Here is an 18,712-nt window from a genome sequence, read left to right on the forward strand (position 1 = left end):
TGTAATGTTAATGTAGCCTGCGCAGTTAAAGGGTGGAGCAGTGTACAAAGGTTACTGCTGGGTCTGTAAAAAGGACTGAAATTACACACCATTCACACCTACGGTCAATTTAGAGTCACCAGTTAACCTAACCTGCATGTCTTTGGACTGTGGGGGAAACTGGAGCACCTGGAGGAAACCCACGGGGAGAACATGCAAACTCTGCACAGAAAGGCCCTCGCCGGCCACGGGGCTTGAACCCGGACCTTCTTGCTGTGAGGTGACCACGCTAACCACTACACCACCATGCCGCCAACTCTTTTATACTGACAGATAATATCCATACAAGACATGTTTGGTTATTCATTTGTTCGTACTTGTTCAGATTGTTTTTCGATTTAAAATAAAATCTCCTTCAGAAAGGCCCACACAGAAAGGCCCCTGTTGGACGTGGGGCTCAAACCCGGACCTTCTTGCTGTGAGGCGACAGTGCTAACCACAACACCACCATGCAAATATAAAAAATAAACTTACTTGACATTTGAACCGGGCGGCACGGTGGTGTAAGTGGTTAGCACGGTCACCTCACAGCAAGAAGGTTCTGGGTTCAAACCCAGCAGCCGGCGAGGGCCTTTCTGTGCGGAGTTTGCATGTTCTCCCCGTGTCTGCATGGGTTTCCTCTGGGTGCTCCGGTTTCCCCCACAGTTCAAAGACATGCGGTTAGGTTAATATGGGAAGGCCTTGGGCTGAGGTGCCCTTGAGCGAGGCACCGAACTCCCGACTGCTCCCCGGGCGCTGTTAGCATTGCTGCCCACTGCTCTGGGTATGTATGTGTGTGTTCACTGCTTCAGATGGGTTAAATGCAGAGAGGAAATTTCACAAGTGTGTGATGAATAAAGTTGTGCTTTCTTTCTTTTTCGGCACTGAGATCTTACTCTCTCCGAGGTTCAAATATCCATCCATCCATTATCTGTAGCCGCTTATCCTGTCCTACAGGGTCGCAGGAGCCTATCCCAGCTGACTATGGGCGAGAGGTGGGGTACACCCTGGACAAGTCACCAGGTCATCACGCATACTGTAGACACAGACAACCTTTCACACCTACGGTCAATTTAGAGCCACCAATTAGCCTAACCTGCATGCCTTTGGGGGAAACCGGAGCACCCGGAGGAAACCCACACGGACAGCATGCAAACTCCACACAGAAAGGCCCTCGCCAGCCGCTGGGCTCGAACCCAGGACCTTCTTGCTGTGAAGCAACAGTACTAACCACTACAACACCATGCTGCCCGGTTCAAATATCAAGTCAGATTATTTTTAATATTTAATTTTTAATTAAATATTTATATTTATATTTAATATTTAATTTAATTTAATATAATAATTTTTATAATATTTAATATTTGTATGGTGGTGTTGTGGTTAGCACTGTCGCCTCACAGCAAGAAGGTCCTGGGTTCAAGCCCAGTGGCCGGCGGGGGCCTTTCTGTGTGGAGTTTGCATGTTCTCCCTGTATCTGTGTGGGCTTCCTCCAAAGACATGCAGGTTAGGCTAATTGGTGGCGCTAAACTGACCGTAGGTGTGAATGTGAGTGTGAATGGTTATTTGTCTCTATGTGTCAGCCCTGTGATGACCTGGTGACTTGTCCAGGGTGTACCCCGCCTCTCGCCCATAGTCAGCTGGGACAGGTTCCAGCTTGCCTGTAACCCTGTACAGGATAAGTGGCTACAGATAATGGATGGATGTATAGCGCTTTTAACAACAGACATTGTCGCAAACCAGCTTTACGGAAAATTAAAGACTTTAAACATGAGCTAATTTTAGCCCTGATGAGCAAGCCTGTGGCGAGGCGACAGTGGTGAGGAAAAACTCCCTCAGACGACATGAGGAAGCAACCTTGAGAGGACCCAGGCTCAAAAGGGAACCCCATCCTCATCTGGGTGACAACAGGTAGCGTGATTATAAATATCGTACTCTGAGAACAAATTACGCGAGAGAATCCAAGATTATGACATTACTTACACACTACATGACTTACTGAAGTTGAGATCTAGAGGATACGTCTCTTCTAAATTGTTGTAAACAACCTTAAAGATGCCCGAGTGTCAAGAGTGTCAAGGCTGTAAAAATAAGACTGATCATTGAAGCAGTGAAAATGTACACAGAGAGAGAGAGAGAGAGAGAGCACAGTGGCGCCTGGGGATTTTTTTTTTTTAAGAATTAGAAGCCTTTATTTGATGGCTCTGTGTAACAAAGGTAAACGGTGTACTAGTGTGCTGGTTATGTCACAAGTAGATATCTGGTTTCAGTGCCAATAACTGTGCCCAGATAAACTTATTTTTAGCAATAACACTTAAAATGGATAACTTGTTGTTATGGGCGAGATGGTGGTGTAATGGTTATCACTGGCACCTCACAGCAAGAAGGTTCCGCGTTCGAACCCCAAAGCCGACATGGGCCTTTCTGTGTGGAGTTTGCATGTTCTACTGTAATTCTTCCCTAGAAACCTTGCGGCCATGTCACTGCATTGATATGCCAAATAGAGAGAGAATTTGTTGTTATACAGTTTTATTTTTAATTTAAGCGTGTGAGGGGTACATCAGGGCACTATTTTTGGGGTTTTGTTTGAATTTAAGGAAGACCTGAGTTTTCTCATTGTTAATACAAAAGATATGATGATGGAGTTACACATTATTCTCATTTGTATAATAACAGAAATTATCTCTGATTGTACCGTAAAGCTTATGATCCAGAGTATTTTTTTTAGTTGTGTAATCCTCTTCTTTGGTATTTATCCAAGACATGTTTATATCATACCTAATAGTTTTAGTTTTCTTCTAAGCATGTGGAATAACCAATATATAGCCAAGTCGTGCCATAAGCAGTATATTTCACATGATTTAATCCTAAATTTAATTTAGAAATAGAGAATGTAACAGTATGTATTTGCTTATATCCTATATATATTATGGATATACATACATGTGCATAAAAATTCCAAATAGATTACATCTACATGTAAAGTTACAGTGGTGCTTGAAAGTTTGTGAACCCTTTAGAATTTTCTCTATTTCTGCATAAATATGACCTAAAACATCATCAGATTTTCACACAAGTCCTAAAAGTAGATAAAGAGAACCCAGTTAAACAAATGAGACCAAAATATTATACTTGGTCATTTATTTATTGAGGAAAATGATCCAATATTACATATCTGTGAGTGGCAGAAGTATGTGAACCTTTGCTTTCAGTATGTGGTGCGACCCCCTTGTGCAGCAATAACTGCAACTAAACGTATTTCTAAATGTGTGTATGTAAATATATTTTAAGTCACATCAACACAAAGCTACTGGATAGTAAAATAAATATATGTTATTTACCAGCTTAAGGTTGGTCCGTATCGTGAAATACCGTGACCGAGGTCTTGAAAGTACTGACCGAGACCCTCTGGGCCGAGGTCAGTATTCAAGGCCGAGGTCACGGTATTTCACCATACGGACCGACCTTAAGCTGGTAAATAATATATTTATTTTTTTCTTTACCAAATTCTAACAGAAAACGAGAGCGCCCGAAAGGGAAAACCGAGCCAAGTGGAGCCAAGCCACTATTTTGAATCCTCATTCACGGCTGTAATGCAAATGGCTTCCTCCTCGGTCTACAAGTGCACTTCCATGGCAGGAAAAAAACTACATTTTGCCGCCTATGCAGAGCCGGAGTGGGTAATCGGGAGATTCGGGAGGATTCCCGATGGGCCGGCTCATGTCAGTCTCAAATTTGGGCCGGTTGGATCGAAAAAATAATTTTAACACTTATTTAATCTTCTTCTTGCATTCATTCTCCATTCATCTGACAGCGCAGCCCCTACAGAGCAGTAGATTAGATGGGTTCTACCATCTGATGAATTCTCCCCTCCCAAATGTTTAAGTTGGTTGGGCCCACGAGTCGTCTTTTTTGGAGCCGTAAAATTAAATATAGCAACAGAATAGTGCGAAGCATCAGTCAGTGATGATGGAGGGCAGGAAGAGGCCAGGTGGAGCCAAAAAGGCCAGGACAAAAAGAAGAAAGGCGTTGATGCTGCCAAATGTGCGAAATTAACAGACCTGTTTTCCAGAGGACAGACCTCAGTTGCAGCCGGTAAAGAGAGATATGGAAATAATTTTGTAGCCTACTGTCAGTGTAAGGCTATTGCGCAATGTTTGCAATGTCAGTTCAGCCTAGTTTATTTTGTAGAGCCCAATACACACCATTAATCACAAATATCCAGTTTCAAGCTGACAATAATAGACATAATTTAGAGGTATAATTTAGTGTGTACTTCACCTCACTGTGTATTCACTGTATGCATTTCACTAAAGCACGATTGGAATAAATGCAGAGACCAAATTTCCCATTAAGTAGCATCTCATTAATGGAATGTTTTTGTAGCGTCGGAGCAGCAAACCCCTTCTGACGCTACTGATGATCCCGAGGAGGCCATCTGTGTTTATCTGATCCTCTCACAGTATAACCTCCTTACAGATGCTTACCATGTAATTGGGCTGGCATATAAGTTTCTGTTGACCCTTTCAAGCACTCAGGTTGCATGCGAGCGGAGCTTCTCTACATTAAAATGCGTGAAAAATAGGCTACGAAGCTCACTGTCTCAGGAACTCTTGGAGGCCTTCACGTTAATGTACACAGAGAAGGAAATTCTCATGTCTGTAGACAATGACACCGTTATTAATAAAGTTGCAGAAACCAGTGCACTGCTTAGGAGGCGTTTGATGCGGTAGGTAGCCTACTATATATGCATGTAGTCAAGCTACTTAAGAGTTTAGTGTAAATCTAAACAATAACAATAGAGCATTGGGAAGAAAAATGCAATTTTTATTTCAAATTATTTTAATTACAAATTATTGCTCCTGTACAAAGGTAAATACGTTTTCATCTTTATCACATTTTTTACCTTTTAAATATTTATCTGATTTAAATTTGAATTAAACATATTGTTTAAGTGAAGCGCTTTCTGTTAACTTACCAACATATGCCTGAATTATAATCAATAAAAAGGCATTGTAAGAGCTGCTGTTTCATTTATTCAAAGTCCTCCTACATGGAAAAAGTGGGCCGGGTTTGGGCATGAAACTCCCGGGCTGAAAAAGGGGCCCACTCCGGCCCTGCGCCTATGTAGTCCCCTATTTATACAAAATTGAGTCATTCAGGATTCAGCCATGTTTTTGCTCAGCGTTAGCAAGTTAGAGGTTTTTAGCTTTCTCCTGAAATGTTTTCTTTTATTTCTTCTTCCTCAGGGTAGTAAAACTCGCTTTCACTGTGAACACTGTCGTTATCGCTATCCATGATGTAAAATTAATGCTATTCTCCTGAGAAATGCTGGCAAACATTTATAAGATTTTTGATAAAAATCTTATAAATAAATCTTATAAAAAAGATAAATGTTGACAAAAATTGCTACTATGTTTGTTGCTGTTGTGAATGAGCGAGTCACCAGAGGTCCATAACTGGGGTCCGTAACTGGGGTCAGTACCGCAGGATGCGGACCCGCTCGCCAGCCAGTCAGAGCGCAGGATTTGATGGAAACCGGACCGCGAAAAAAAATAAATAGCCATATTTACTCTGAATGAGAAAGAAAAATAGATAATTTCCAATATTTTTGGTTATTTATTTTGCATAATTTTTCTAGCTGTTGTTATTATTAATGTCACAATGTGATGACAGCAATAACTTCTTCTTATGAGACATTAAATAACTTCAACCCAATAAACAGATTGGTGTGTGCTCTTGTGTTACAGCACTTTCACCTTTGGCTCTTCAAAATAAACCCAGTGGCCCAGCCAGTGGCACACGTGGTCATGAAGTGCTCTGTGTGTGTGTGTGTGTGTGTGTGTGTGTGTGTGTGTGTGTTTGTTTGGGTTCTGTGTATCACATGGCAACATCAGTAGCACTGAATGAATTCACTTTTACTGTTTGCTTTGAAGTTTCACTCTATAGGGCATAACTGAGATAGATAGATAGATAGATAGATAGATAGATAGATAGATAGATAGATAGATAGATAGATAGATAGATAAACAGACAAATAGACAGAGACAGAGACAGATAGATGGACAGCCAGCCAGATAGATAGATAGACAGACAGACAGACAGACAGACAGACAGACAGATAGATAGATAGATAGATAGATAGATAGATAGATAGATAGATAGATAGATAGATAGATAGATAGATAGCCAGCCAGATAGATAGATAGATAGATAGATAGATAGATAGATAGATAGATAGATAGATAGATAGATGAACAGACAGACAGACAGACCAATAGATAGATAGACAGATAGATAGACAGATGGACAGCCAGATAGATAGATAGACAGACAGACAGACAGACAGACAGACAGACAGACAGACATATATAGAGACAGATAGATGGACAGCCAGCCAGATAGATAGATAGATAGACAGATAGATAGATAAACAGACAAATAGACAGAGACAGATAGATGGACAGCCAGCCAGATAGATAGATAGATAGATAGATAGATAGATAGATAGATAGATAAACAAACAAATAGACAGAGACAGATAGATGGACAGCCAGATAGATAGATAGATAGATAGATAGATAGATAGATAGATAGATAGATAGATAGATAGATAGATAGATGGCCAGCCAGATAGATAGATAGATAGATAGATAGATAGATAGATAGATAGATAGATGGCCAGCCAGCCAGCCAGATAGATAGATAGATAGATAGATAGATAGATAGATAGATAGATAGATAGATAGATAGATAGATAGATAGATAGATGAACAGACAGACAGACCAATAGATAGATAGACAGATAGATAGACAGATGGACAGCCAGCCAGATAGATAGATAGACAGACAGACAGACAGACAGACAGACAGATAGATGGACAGCCAGCCAGATAGATAGATAGATAGATAGATAGATAGATAGATAGATAGATAGATAGATAGATAAACAGACAAATAGACAGAGACAGATAGATGGACAGCCAGCCAGATAGATAGATAGATAGACAGCCAGCCAGATAGATAGATAGATAGATAGATAGATAGATAGATAGATAGATAGATAGATAAACAAACAAATAGACAGAGACAGATAGATGGACAGCCAGATAGATAGATAGATAGATAGATAGATAGATAGATAGATAGATAGATAGATAGATAGATGGCCAGCCAGATAGATAGATAGATAGATAGATAGATAGATAGATAGATAGATAGATAGATAGATAGATAGATAGATAGATGAACAGACAGACAGACCAATAGATAGATAGACAGATAGATAGACAGATGGACAGCCAGCCAGATAGATAGACAGACAGACAGACAGACAGACAGACAGACAGATAGATGGACAGCCAGCCAGATAGATAGATAGATAGATAGATAGATAGATAGATAGATAGATAGATAGATAGATAAACAGACAAATAGACAGAGACAGATAGATGGACAGCCAGCCAGATAGATAGATAGATAGATAGATAGATAGATAGATAGATAGATAGATAGATAGATAGATAGATAGATAGATAGATAGATAGATAGATAAACAAACAAATAGACAGAGACAGATAGATGGACAGCCAGATAGATAGATAGATAGATAGATAGATAGATAGATAGATAGATAGATAGATAGATAGATGCTAAACAAATGTAATGATGAATTAATGTAATGAACTAAATAGACAGATATGTTTGGAGATGTTGAATGCTGTTCAGTGTTTATTCGAGTGATTTATGACTGTATAAAAACATTCATTCAACCATTTTACGAAACTCATCCATTTCTGATGTTATAAGGACGTTATATAAGAACGTGCCGATATTAAATTTTCATACCGTAATAATTTTCTAAACTTTAGCATTTTGTATTTAAATAAATTTGCTCCACATTTTCTCGTTACTATTGGCCTCGATTATCACTATTATAACGTAAGAGATAACATGAACTGACTTGTCTCTTGAAATGTTGCACAACATTAAACATAACTATAAATGGATAAAAAAAGAATGATTCATTAATACGATAATAATTGTAACGTTTGGCAAATCACTGTGGTGTAAGGGGAAGGTGCTTATTGGAATAAACTCTCATTCGGAGAGGTAAGCGTAACACACACCGCTTCATCACACCACGCCGTCGTGGATTATTTTCCTGGAACAGCATGACCCGAAGTGTTTTATTCCTTCTGACCTACACGGCTAAATTAAAGGCTAGCTAAATCTTTAATTAAGTGACAAGCAAAGGAAACCCTGTGTTTGGCTGCAGCAGAAACGCTCAGCGGTTAGAAAGTCTAGCTGTACTGTGCTGAAAGGAAAGTGTGTGCAGTATATCATATGTGCTCCTGCTGTTTCACTCTGCGCTGATGGCTCACTGTGAATAAGTTAGTCTACGCACTGATCCACGGCCTGTAAATCTCCTCAGCGCTTTAATGACCGCATGGACATGACCATATCTCTCGGTCTTTTTTCCTTTTCCTTTCTTTTTTTTTTTACTGCTATACGGCTGCCTCAGCCTTTGAATGTTTTTTATGTGTCTGACCGTGTTTAATGTGCCCCCTAAGAGACACACACACACACACACACACACACACACACACACACACACACACACACACACACAGAAGTACTTTAGTTGATAGATGATTCTTCTCTGCACCAGTGGATTATTGGAGTCTGAGATTTCCTGAATAGACCCAGTTCAGCTTTTTCGTCCTGATGATGTCATCGCTTGTTGATTAGAGGAGCCTTGAGTGTGAAAAAGAGCACAAAGATGACATCAGGATTCATAAATCCTACAACTTTTATAGATTTTTTTTTTTTGCTAACGCTCAGCTTAAATCTGCTTTAATGTGGCCAGAATGCTATTTCAAGAAACTTATTCCAGACTCCATCCATGCGAATGCAAAAGTTTTCACTCCCTATGTTTTTTGAATGGAAAAAAGTAAACCATATGTCTAGTTCACGACATGTTTACAATCAAATAACTTTACAAGATGCTAAAAATGAAATGTGGGGAAGTCGTGTAACCAGGCTACAATGTGAAATCTACAGGAAAATAGTTTGAAAAGAAGTTTTTTTTGACCCACTGCCTCCAGACCTGATCAGAAAAAATGCAGATGTGAAGGCAATTTTTTTTTTTTTGCTTCTGTTAGTGAAACATGAATTTCACATGTGAAATGTGCACGTGTGTTTTATCGACACTTCAAGTATATATTTCAGATATTTTAAATAACAATCAGTTCATGTTATTTTTTAATCATATGATTTCTATAGATTAATTTTGCATGTTAATTCACACAATCACACATGAAATGTATATCATTTTTTACATACAGGAATGGGCGGCACGGTGGTGTAGTGGTTAGCGCTGTCGCCTCACAGCAAGAAGGTCCGGGTTCGAGCCCCGTGGCCGGCGAGGGCCTTTCTGTACGGAGTTTGCATGTTCTCCCCGTGGGTTTCCTCCGGGTGCTCCGGTTTCCCCCACAGTCCAAAGACATGCAGGTTAGGTTAACTGGTGACTCTAAATTGACCGTAGGTGTGAATGTGAGTGTGAATGGTTGTCTGTGTCTATGTGTCAGCCCTGTGATGACCTGGCGACTTGTCCAGGGTGTACCCCGCCTTTCGCCCGTAGTCAGCTGGGATAGGCTCCAGCTTGCCTGCGACCCTGTAGAAGGATAAAGCGGCTAGAGATAATGAGATGAGATGAGACATACAGGAATTGTTACTTGTCCTGCGGAGGAACACCTTATTAACTTACTAACCCCAACATACTCAATGTATTGATGTTATAAATAGCATTTCTTTGTCTTCTTCATTTTGTTAGAAGGGTGCACAAACCTTTGCACTTAGTTCAGATGAAAGACAGGAAGTGCAACTCAGCCTTGACCTTCCCTGACATATTTGATGTAGCTCTTTATTAAAAATTCATATTAAATTGAACGGGCGGCACGGTGGTGTATTGGTCAGCACTGTCGCCTCATAGCAAGAAGGTTCTGGGTTCAAGCCCAGTGGCTGATTGGGATCTTTCTGTGTGGAGTTTGCATGTTCTCCTTGTACCTGCATAGGTTTCCTCCCACAGTCCAAAGACTAATTGGTGGCTCTAAATTGACCGGAGGTGTGAATGGTTGTTTGTCTCTATGTGTAAGCCCTGTGATGATCTGGCGACTTGTCCAGGGTGTACCCCGCCTCTCGCCCATAGTCAGATGGAATGGGCTCCAGCTTGCCTGTGACCCTGTACAGGATAAGTGATAATAGATGGATGGATTAAATTGAAATCAATTCTAGAACTGAAGCTTTCTCTTAAAGTTTGAAATGAACAGGCAACATGACTGACAGGAGGGTAGACACGCCCGTTCATCCTGATTGGATAGACATTGGTGGTCCACATATTTTTTTTTCCTGTTTACAAAACCTGACCGGGCGGCATGGTGGTGTAGTGGTTAGCGCTGTCGCCTCACAGCAAGAAGGTCTGGGTTCGAGCCCCATGGCTGGCGAGGGCCTTTCTGTGCGGAGTTTGCATGTTCTCCCCGTGTCCGCGTGGGTTTCCTCCGGGTGCTCCGGTTTCCCCCACAGTCCAAAGACATGCAGGTTAGGTTAACTGGTGACTCTAAATTGACCGTAGGTGTGAATGTGAGTGTGAATGGTTGCCTGTATCTATGTGTCAGCCCTGTGATGACCTGGCGACTTGTCCAGGGTGTACCCCGCCTTTCGCCCGTAGTCAGCTGGGATAGGCTCCAGCTTGCCTGCGACCCTGTAGAAGGATAAAGCAGCTAGAGATAATGAGATGAGATGAGACAAAACCTGACCGTGAGTTGGCCTAGTGGTTAGCGTGTCCGCCTCTTGACCAGGAGATCGTGAGTTCTACTCGTGGTTGGATCATACCAAAGACCATCATAAAATGGTACCTACTACCATCTGGCAAGGCACACTGTAATACAGATGCGAGTGGGGAAGTCAAACTCTCGCAGTTACCAGAGGACCGACCAACCCCCCGTAACCCTAGCTGTATAGGCAAGAGACTGAGGGCTATCGAAACGGAGATCAGTGCTGCACCCATACGCCTTAAAGAGTTGGTTAGTACTGGGACAGGAGACTACCTGGGATGACCAGATTCTGGCATGAAAGGGACTTTGACTTACAGAACCTGGGTACTATAAAGACTGAAGTTTCACAAAAGTTATTCTGGGTAATAAATCACTGTCCGTACATTTGACCCTTTAAAGTCTCGTCTTATTATTCAGTTGTTCATCATGAAGCAAATTATTCTGTAACAACAATGAACAAGTCCAACCCCAAATCAGAAAAAGTTGGGACGGTATGGAAAATACAAATTAAAAAAGAAAGTAGTGATTTCTAAATTTACTTTGACTTGGATTTCATAACAGACCCAAGATGGTTCACGTTTTGCTGGTCAACTTCATTTCATTTGTTAATATACATCCATTCCTGCATTTCAGTCCTGCAACACATTCCAAAAAAAAGTTGGGACGGGGAAATTTACAGCTAGTAATGAGGTAACATACAGTGGCATGCAAAAGTTTGGGCACCCTTACTGAAAATGTCTGTTACTGTGAATAGTTAAGTGAGCAGAAGATGAACTGATCACCAAAAGGTGTAAAGGTAAAGACGACACTTCTTTTCCACATTTTCTGCAAGATTTGTGTATTATTTTTGTTTTGTACAATTGGAGAGTGAAAAAAGAAAGGGAACACCATGTGAAAGTTTGGGCACCCCAATACATCTGAGTTCTCAGGCAACTTTTACCAAGGTTCCAGACCTTAATTAGCTTATTGAGCTGTGGCTTGTTCAAATTCTTCGTTAGGAAAGGTCAGATGATGCAGATTTCAAAGCCGTATAAATTCCCTGACTCCTCAAACTTGTCCTGAAAATCAACAGCCATGGGCTCCTCTAAGCAACTCCCTCGCATTCTGAATAATAAAATAATTGATGCTCACAAAGCAGGAGAAGGCTACAAAAACGCAGCAAAGTGTTTTCAGGTAGCTGTTTCCTCAGATCTTAATGTTATTAAGAAATGGCAGTTAACAGAAACAGTGGAGACCAAGGTGAGGTCTGGAAGATGAAGAAAACTTTCTGAAAGAACTGCTCGTTGGATTGCTAGAAAGGCAAATAAAACCCCCTGTTTGACTGCAAAAGACCTTCAGAAAGATTTAGCAGACCCTGGAGTGGTGGTGCACTGTTCTACTATGCAGCCACACCTGAACAAATATGACCTTCATGGGAGAGTCATCAGAAGAAAACCGTTCCTGCGTCCGAGCCACAAAACTCAGCATCTGAAGTTTGTAAATGAACATCTAAATAAGCCTAATGCATTCTGGAAACAAGTCCTGTGGACTGATGAAATCAAAATAGAACTTTTTGGCCACAATGTGCAAAGGTATGTTTGGAGAAAAAAGGGTGCCAAATTCCAGGAAAAGAACACCTCTCCAACTCTGAAGCATGGGTGTGGATCGATCATGCTTTGGGGTTGTGTTGCAGCCAGTGGCACAGGGCACATTTCATTGGTCGAGGGAAGCATGGATTCGAATAAATACCAGCAAATTCTGGAAGCAAACATCACACCATCTGTAAAAAAGTTGAAGTTAAAAAGAGGATGGGTCCTACAATAAGACGATGATCCAAAACACACCTCAAAATCCACAATGGAATACCTCAAGAGGCCCAAGCTGAAGGTTTTGCCCTGGCCCTCACAGTCCCCTGACCTAAACGTCATTGAAAATCTGTGGATAGATCTCAAAAGAGCAGCACATGCAAGACAGCCCAAGAAACTTGTAGAACTGGAAGGCTTTTGCAAGGACGAATGTGTGAAAATCCCCCAGGTAAGAACTGAAAGATTATTAGCTGGCTAGAAAAAGTGTTTACAAGCTGTGAGACTTGCCAAAGGGGTGTTACTGGGTACTAACCATGCAGGGTGCCCAAACTTTTGCTTTGGGCCTTTTTCCTTTTTTGTCATTTTGAAAATGTAAAAATGAAAATAAAAAATTGTTTTTGCTTAAAATATAAAGGGAATGAGTCGTCTTTAACTTTATGCCTTTTGGAGATCATTTCATCTTCAACTTGCTTAACTGTTCACAGTAACAGCAATTTTGACCGGGGTGCCCAAACTTTTGCATATCACTGTAATTAAATAATGATGTCATTTGAAACAGGTGATTGTAATCATGCTTTGGAACAAAATCAGTATCCAGGAAAGGCCTTGTATTTGAGGAACAAAGATGGACCAAGGATCTCCAGTTTATCAACAAGTACATGAGAAAATTATTGAAATGTTTAAAAACAATGTTCCTCAAAAAAAGATGTGAAGAGATTTGGATATTTCACCCTCTACGGTGCATAATATCATTAAACGATTCAAGGAATTTAGAAGAATTTTGGTGTGGAAAGGGCAAGGGCTCAAGCCTAATCCGAACCCCCGTGATCTCCGATCCCTCACTGCATCAAGAACCGTCATTCATCTATAGCTGATAGAACCACATGGGCTTGGGATTACTTTGGCAAACCTTTGTCAAACACTCCAATACAGAGTTACATCCACAAACACAAGTTAAAACTTTACTGTGCAAAAAGGAAGCCTTATGTTAACCGTGTCCAGAAGCGCCGTCGACTTCTCTGGGCTCGGAGGCATCTGGAATGGACCATCACACAGTGGTGTCAGATGAATCAGTATTCCAGGTCTTTTTTAAAGCAAATGGATGCTGTGTGCTCAAGACCAAAGACGAAAAGGACCATCCAGACTGTTACCAGCTGTTACAAGTCCAAAAGCCAGGGTGTGTCATGGTATGGTATGGAGTTGTGTCACTGCCCTTGGCAAAGGCAACTTACTCTTCTGTGATGGAGCATTAATGTAGAAAAGTACAGTGAGATTCTGGAGCAACATATGCTGCCTTCAAGATGACATCTTTTCCAGGGAGATTTCAAAAAGACAATGCAAAACCACATTCTACACACAGTACAAAGGCATGGCTGTGGAAGAAGAGTGCGTGTCCCCTCTGTCCCCAATAGAGAACATGTGGAGAATTTTGAAATGAAAAATATGACATCAACAACCCTGTACTCTTACACACCTTAAAGTGCATATCATGGGTAAATTCAAGAGCGAGATCAATGTAATTCTCCTATTTTATATTAAACTTTGGTCAAATATCTGTAACATTCTGCATTCTCTGCAGTTTTTTTACCTTGTGCAATACCAGAAAAATTCAGTTGAAATCGAGCCATTTGAGGCGAATTGGTCCGCCTCTGAAAAAACTTGGCATTTGGATTTCCCGGCAAACATTGATTTTCGTGACGTTGCGTGCGGGACGCCTCCCTCTGAATCCTACGCCAGCGCTGGTTTGTTTATGAGAAAACGACCTGGTGGTTTTCTGCAAATTTCTTCAACGTTATCGCGTAATTATTAAAATGGTTAACAGATGTATCGTAGGAGGGTGTAGTAACACCAATCTTGATGGGATTAGTACTCATCGTTTCCCAAAAGACCGGACAATGAGAGAGAAATGGGAGCGCTTGGTCTACACAGGCTGTGCACTGAAACCGTGCAAAGCTCTCGCAGCCTGCTGGCGCTTCCGCAGGTGACGTCACGAATCTGGCTCCAGACTCCCTTGGGATTTTTCCAGATGCGTTTTGTTATTTTATTTTTTTCTGCTGTAGACAGATGGCCTTGTGCAAAAGTACCCTTCTGGAGGAGTGTGTAAAGGGCAGGGCTTTGAACCAGAATTTTTTTCCTATTGGTTCGTTCCGAACAGAAACGGAATTTTAACGTTTCCGATTTTGGGTTCCCCCATTAAATAGACGTTCCCGAACCAGTTAGAACAAAAAAAAATTAGTTCCCGGAACGGTTAATTACGTTCCCTGTCAGCTGTTTAACAAATGGCTATAAAATTATGTCTCTGTCTCATCCAGCTTAAGCCAAATGTAGGCTAATTCTATTACAACCTTCATTAAATAAGACAAGAAATAATTCAAAACAATTATTATTTCAAATGTTGGTGATTTGGATTCTCAGTATGTCTTCCCATCTACACAAACAGAAAAAGTGCCAAGAATGAAAGATAATTCGTTTAGTGTGTTACCAAAGGCTAGTCAGGCCCTATGCATTGATAGGCTAACAGAGGTTAACGTCATTTAATGTTCGCGAGCCTCTCATTAACATGGACAAATATATTGATATCGTGTTTGAAATTGACGTTTTTGAATAACGATAGACTGCAATATTTACCTCTTATTTAAGATGTGGAGACGTGATAGTAGTCCACCCTCCCGCTCTCTCCATTCAGTCAGTGAACGTCACACAGGAAGTGAACCCCAGCGGGTCATAGAAACTTGCGCAGGAGAAGAATGACTTTTTTATTTGTAGGCTACGTAAACTTTGAGGAACGAATAAAAAACCGGTATTAACCGGTTACCATTATTTTTAATAAGCGTTTCTGTTCTGGAACATAAAAAATAATAAAGTCTCTGGTTTCGTTTCTGTTCCATGTGAAATAGAAAAAGTTCCCGGTTTTCATTTTCGTTCCTTGAACCGGTTCAAAGCCCTGGTAAAGGGACATACTTTCATATAAAAAAACACAAAATTGGTCCAGAATATGCACTTTAAGACCTGTTTGCAGGAAGAATGGGACAAAGTAACACCTGAAACACTTCATCACTTGGTGTCTTCAGTCCCTAAACATCTTAAGTGTTGTGAGAAGGAATGGAAATGTTTTGAATTAGTAAATGTCTTACCATCCTCACTTTTTTTTTAAATGTGTTGCAATCATCTCATCTCATTATCTCTAGCCGCTTTATCCTGTTCTACAGGGTCGCAGGCAAGCTGGAGCCTATCCCAGCTGACTACGGGCGAAAGGCGGGGTACACCCTGGACAAGTCGCCAGGTCATCACAGGGCTGACACATAGACACAGACAACCATTCACACTCACATTCACACCTACGGTCAATTTAGAGTCACCAGTTAACCTAACCTGCATGTCTTTGGACTGTGGGGGAAACCGGAGCACCCGGAGGAAACCCACGCGGACACGGGGAGAACATGCAAACTCCGCACAGAAAGGCCCTCGCCGGCCACGGGGCTCGAACCCGGACCTTCTTGCTGTGAGGCGACAGCGCTAACCACTACACCACCGTAGCAAGAATCAAAATTGAAATGTGTTTATTTTGAAAAAACAATAAAATTCATGAGGTAAAACATCAAATAATGTGCTATCGGTTTGCTTCGAGTTCATAGTTTTCGGTTTCAATTTCAAGTTCAACACGCCATTGCAACTTTTTCTGATTTGGAGTTGTAGTTAGGAGCAGGGGCTGTGCTAGAAATTTTGGGCCCTATGAAAAAGTATAATATTGCCCCCCCCCCCCACCCCACGCTTTATGTTTCGAATAACCTGACTTCTTCATGATGGTGTCAATCTACTGATGGTTCACCATCAATTCTGCTTCTCCCGTTTGCGGCTAGCGTTAGTGCTGGATTGGAAAGCAACAAACCTAACGTGGTGTCACGCTCTGGCTCCGCCTACACAAGACTGTACCATGTCATGAATAGGAAGAGGGGTGAAATATAAAGACGATCTATTCTAAAAATTTTGCGGAAAATGGAAAACCAAACCAGAAGGTTGTTGTATTTGTTCATTTTAAGAGACAAAATCATTAAAGATATTTTTTTATTAAATTAACTTACACATGGTAATAATATTAATATTGTCCCCTGAGGGCCCTCCGTCAATGCTGGGCCCTTAGAATCATCCTAACTCCCCCCAGTTAGGAACATGAAGAATATAAATCTAAAGAGAATTTAAAGGAAAGAGAACTGGGTCAAATTATTATTATTGCTGTTTTAATTTTTCCTCCTCACTCCGAATAAAGAATTTGGATGATTCGTGCATAATTCTAGTTAGACTAGAGTTCATAGTTTCTTATAAATTTTTCGCCACAACTACAGGACATAAGCGAACATTAGACACAAAACATATTTCAGCTGATTGATTACAGATGAATCAGTGGAATATTTCATTTCATTTTTGGCCACAGTTTCCTTTTAAATAATTTCAAAGTGACAGGAAATGACCTCGACTCTGATGCCTGGTATTGAGTATTAAATTACTGTATCATTAATCATCATTAGGATTAAATATGGGACACTTATATTACCTATGGTTTCTCTAGAGAACTAAATAAATTTTCGAAATCTTCTTACACTGAAGGCTTCTGTCTGTGTTTTATCACACGGGTAGATTTCCGTACCGAGCGGTTCGAGTCTCTGCAGCCTCGAGTTCTCCGGAGCTACCGCATTGGCTTTGGCATGCTTTTGTTTCCTGGTTAAATGATTCTAATTAGTTCTTCAAATGAGGGCGACTTCCTGACCTTATACATACTTTCATGGGGCAACCTGAGAGCCCCGAAGTCTACACACACACACACACGGATCTGAAACCGATCCGGGCCGATATCCAATCCCTTTGCTTCCGGATTTATTCATCATTGACCTTTTAAACATTACACAAAACCATAACCATAGACATTCTGATTGTTCAGAAGGTGTTGATTAATTGTCTGTAACAGCAGCTCTCAAACTGGCTCCATCTGCAAGGTTTATTTTAACCTTCATCCTACCAAGTGGGGTCCATCTGGACCCCGCACCTATATGTTTGTTTGCCATTTTAAAAATATGTGACATACTGCCTCACCGTTTTATGAATTTGTCGGAATTTATGTCTTAATTAAAACAATAAAGCACCGGAAGATCAGCTTTTTGCATTGTGAAGGTATAATTAATTTGTTACTGGGGTCCAACCGGACCCCAGAGTAAAGTTTATCTGTCTTTCATTTTATAATTGAATAGCACACTGAAAGTTAACTTCTTTTATTTCTTTTATGTTCCATAATGAAACTACCAAGGCATTCCTTCTTGGGGTCCGTGTGGACCCCACTGCTGCAATAAGCACAGGCTGCAAAACAAAAGCCCTAAATTATTTTACAATTACTTTTTTGTTTTAAATTCTGTAAGAAAAGACCTAAGTTGTAATCCAGAATGTTTTACAGCTGCATGAGCTGCAAAAATCATGTATATAATGCCAATTTTTTTTTGTGGCGCTATAATTTGCTACATGTATGCTAGTTATTGCAATATTATTGCAATGTTATTGCATTTATAATACATCATTGATATTCAGCCATAGTGGATTTTGTTCTTCAATAAAGTTATGTCTGTTTGCTGCATTGAATTGGTTCTTACTGCATTGATTTCAAGGTATTCCCTCCTGGGGTCCATACGGACCCCGCCTGGTAGTTTGTGTATGTAAAATTGGCTGGTAGGATGAAGGTTAAGTGTGTTCTTTATGCCTTGGGCCCTTTAGTGTATTGCTGTTATTAATACAAGATGTTCTGAACAAAACTTATCTGGTGATTTTGTCTTTATAAGCTTTAATTTTAAAGAAAAGTATTGGGGTCCAAACGGACCCCACATGGTAAGATTAAGGTGTAAAATAGCATGGTAGGATGAGGGTTAATGCACTCATTCTAATATGTTACCGTTTCCATAACACAGTAACTTACACGGAGACTTGTATGGCAGATGTTCCAAACATATTTTTTTAAAACATGGATGTTAGCTAACAAAGAAAAGAACATTAACAGTTATTCTATGAAATCGAGTCATTCACGAGCTGATAGAT

General features: G+C 40.6%; 1 protein-coding gene across 1 annotated transcript in view; it reads right to left on the reverse strand.

Annotated features, from left to right (window-relative positions):
- Positions 1-8,730: 8,730 nt before the first annotated feature.
- The window catches only part of meis1a (Meis homeobox 1 a), an 80,689-nt gene continuing 70,707 nt past the window's right edge, over positions 8,731-18,712 (reverse strand). The window contains exon 13 of the mRNA XM_060899064.1: positions 8,731-8,775. The gene's annotated coding sequence lies outside the window, so the exon portion shown is untranslated. The remainder of the gene's footprint in view (positions 8,776-18,712) is intronic.

Source organism: Neoarius graeffei, chromosome 18, assembly GCF_027579695.1.
Source record: "Neoarius graeffei isolate fNeoGra1 chromosome 18, fNeoGra1.pri, whole genome shotgun sequence".
NCBI lineage: Eukaryota > Metazoa > Chordata > Actinopteri > Siluriformes > Ariidae > Neoarius > Neoarius graeffei.